This window comes from Antedon mediterranea, chromosome 6, assembly GCF_964355755.1.
Source record: "Antedon mediterranea chromosome 6, ecAntMedi1.1, whole genome shotgun sequence".
In the NCBI taxonomy this organism is placed as follows: domain Eukaryota; kingdom Metazoa; phylum Echinodermata; class Crinoidea; order Comatulida; family Antedonidae; genus Antedon; species Antedon mediterranea.
The window spans coordinates 14,004,924-14,008,303 of record NC_092675.1 but is presented as its reverse complement, the minus strand read 5'-3'; the positions used below and the strand labels follow the sequence as shown (position 1 = coordinate 14,008,303).

At 34.3% G+C, this 3,380-nt stretch overlaps 2 long non-coding RNA genes across 2 annotated transcripts; one reads left to right on the top strand and one right to left on the bottom strand.

Annotated features, from left to right (window-relative positions):
• Positions 1–425: 425 nt before the first annotated feature.
• Positions 426–1,992, top strand: LOC140051219 (uncharacterized). The gene is made up of 3 exons (XR_011845492.1): positions 426–898; positions 1,244–1,348; positions 1,471–1,992. It is a non-coding gene; the product is annotated as an uncharacterized lncRNA (long non-coding RNA).
• On the bottom strand, positions 1,780–2,644 carry LOC140051220 (uncharacterized). Its single transcript, XR_011845493.1, has 2 exons — positions 2,352–2,644; positions 1,780–2,082 (listed from the first exon to the last, which is right to left on the bottom strand). It is a non-coding gene; the product is annotated as an uncharacterized lncRNA (long non-coding RNA).
• Between the last annotated feature and the right edge of the window lie 736 nt (positions 2,645–3,380).

Below are 3,380 nucleotides of genomic sequence, written 5' to 3'. Positions count from 1 at the left end.
CACAAAATGGTCTAAAACGTCTCCAAATGCGATTTGAAGCTATTCTAAGCACTTTGGTGTTTTGTGTGAAAAAGTTTTGTCTAAATGCTCAAAATGGTCTAAAACGTTTTTAAATACGATATTAAAATGGATATGAAAGGGTTCCTAGCAATATCATTTTATTGGCTCAACGTGTAGATCAATCAGTTTTAAGCTTGCCATAGTCATACTTAATGTTTTGGAGGACGACAACGCCCTCAAAACGCCCCTGAGAAACCTGTGAAAAACTTTTTGTGACGTCACTAAAAGTTATTTTTGTATTACAGAGATAGGAATTTAGCAGTAAATCATTGATTGATGCAAAAGCATGGTAGTAATTACTTATTGCTTTGATATTTTTATTCTTGGATAAGTATGTTAGCCTAATCGAATAAAATTAATTCATATTATCAACCAAGTTTTTTTTAAAACGGATTTTAATTTCGTTTTTCAAGGCCATCTTTTACGAAATTCATAGCCAAATGCCTATCTTGCTGGGTACACGGAGTTATTTTGCGCATGCGTGAGAATCACAGAGTCGACCACCTTGGCCTCTCTCTCGACCCTCCTCGCGAGCGATGTTTATTTTGCTATTTATTATACACGTATTATTGAAACATTCATTTTATTATTATTTCGTTGTAATTAACTGAAATTGATGGAAATTCGTCCACATCGTCTTGTTAACACGGGTGTTAACATCGTTTTGAAGAAACGGTTGGACGAGTAAATGGTGTTTGACAATGCCATGGCCTGGAGCTAGCTAGGCCTAGGCCTAGGCCTTTTTAGTAGTGATGACTGCTGGATACGGTGTTTAGTCGCCCGGCCAGAGGTGAGCTGAGAGCGTATGCTCCTTGATGTATCGTTGAGGGTGTTAATGGTAGGCACAATTGTGTTACTGTATTATGTATATACACATTATTTATAAGTACGTTTATTAATAATATTGTTGTGTGCTGTAGTGTCCTGACTAACGTATTATTAAAATATTTTTTTGTTATTACATGCCGCCCTACTAGCTAGTAGGCTAGGCAACACTGAATACTAAATACTGTATTATGATTCCCAATAAAATGAATAGAGTTGGATTTTCTCTAATGTAGTAATAAAGGTTATAACAGGCCAGGCCTAGTTAGGGGTATTTCAGCTTGTATCATATACAGTACAATATACAGTACAGTATACAGTAAATAAACAATTCATTTGTATTTTTACCTACCTACAGGTCTATAATTGGAGTGCAATTATGATAATTGATGGACGGGATAAGCAAATGTATTTATTGATTGGAATGGAAGCGCAAATGTTAGAGTAAAATTATAATATTAAGGTAACAGATACTGAGCATTGCTATTTTAAACTGTTGATCAAACCTACATAATACATTATACTAAATTATTATTTTGTTTTGAGGGCAGATAAACATGTGCTTATTCATTTTCCTTTTTTCAGGTGAATAGAAAGATACCCAGAGTACTTTATAATAGATGCTACTTGGATCATGCTTGCACGATACATTTATGCAGTATACTAAGACACCAAGTATAGAATGAGCGCAGACAATTAAAATTACAGAACTAAATATTTATGAAGAATAGTAAAATATGCATAATAGAATTCTTTAGACGCGAGTGCTAGGGTTACAGTCATACTGTAACTATGGTAATGTACTACCAGACAGTACACTAGTAGCAGTGCATCATATAGTGTTTGTTTTTAACCATTAAATGGGTCTGGGTATATAAACAAATAAACCACTACTGTACTTCTTTTTTTATTTATTTAGCCAAATACTATGTACAATGGACATTTATGAAAGAATCCATCTCTTGAATATGATGGAGCTGGCTGGTGTTGATAGAATTAAAATGTATCACTCAGGTCTCAAAAGTAATTTATGTCCTGTTTGAAAAATCCTGCTTGTTCCAAACTCATTATGATACATTTGTTCAATAAAATTCATTCCACACACTATTTCTGCCATATAATTTGATGTTTACAATTTTATTACTAGTACTATTACAGTTCTTCAAAGCCATCTCATGTACTGTTGATTCCATAAATCTGCAAAGATAAGACCAATAAATGGATGAAAATGTACTATTATTTTTATTCAATCCTACCTCTAGGCCCTATAGTATTATATTTTATGACTTGGTAACAAACAGAAAGAGGTTATTATTTAATTACACTACAGTTACTAACTAAACTATAATAATCCTCTCGGCCTCACCTCCTCTGCTCTAGGCCTACTTTAATTATTAGTATTATTATATTACTATATTAGTCAATAACAAAAGTCAGAGCCAAAAACAAGTTCAACACAAGCTTACCTTTTTTATTTACGTCGCCTTTTACATACGTCTACGCCCGCGCCTTGTCCACTTCCTGGAGGTTCGTCGGTGGACCGGCGACTGCTACTCTCTTGTACTGTAGGCCATGGAGTAACTCCATGTGTAGGCCTAGCCTACTACTAGCGAATTTAGAAGAAACTATAGTCTACTAGACCTAGCCTAATTTGTAGTCTGCGTGAGTGGTTTAGTGTGAGAAGTACAAATACACACTTTCTTCTTTTCACGTACAATCTTTGCAGACATAACTTTTTATTGATTTGTGAAATATCGATATTTTAGCAACAGGGAGCTTGCAACACGCGAGTCTCGTGTAGCATGGGTTTGTTTATTTTGTTTACACCACACAGTCCGCGAACGAGACAAGGCGGTGATTGGACTGTATTAAAATTTATTAACCAATCACAAAACGACTGCTGCCGTGGCTACAACCCCGGGTGTTTCAAACTCTAAATTTGACGATCTCGTACGTGCGTATAGAACGTTCATAAAAATTAAGATGGCGTGCCAGTTGGTCGGCCATTTTGCGGACGTTTTATACCAAAATTTAATTTGTTTATTTCTCAATTTCTACTAGGTATTTGAATCTAATTTTTTGTGTGCTGTTTATTAACATTAAAAGGATTCATACAAAGTCCTTTTTGTGAAATTTTAAAATCCTTTCATATCCATTTTAAGCTATTTTGTGCTCTTTGATGTTTTTGTGTGAAAAGTGTTATCGAAATGCTCAAAATGGTCTAAAACGGTTTATAATGTGATTTTAAGCACTTTGATGTTTTTGTGTGTAATCAAGTTTCATCGAAATGCACAAATTGGTCTAAAACGTCTCCAAATGCGATTTGAAGCTATTCTAAGCACTTTGGTGTTTTGTGTGAAAAAGTTTTGTCGAAATGCTCAAAATGGTCTAAAACGTTTTTAAATACGATATTAAGCTATTTTGTGCTCTTTGATGTTTTTGTGTGAAAAGTGTTATCGAAATGCTCAAAATGGTCTAAAACGGTTTATAATGTG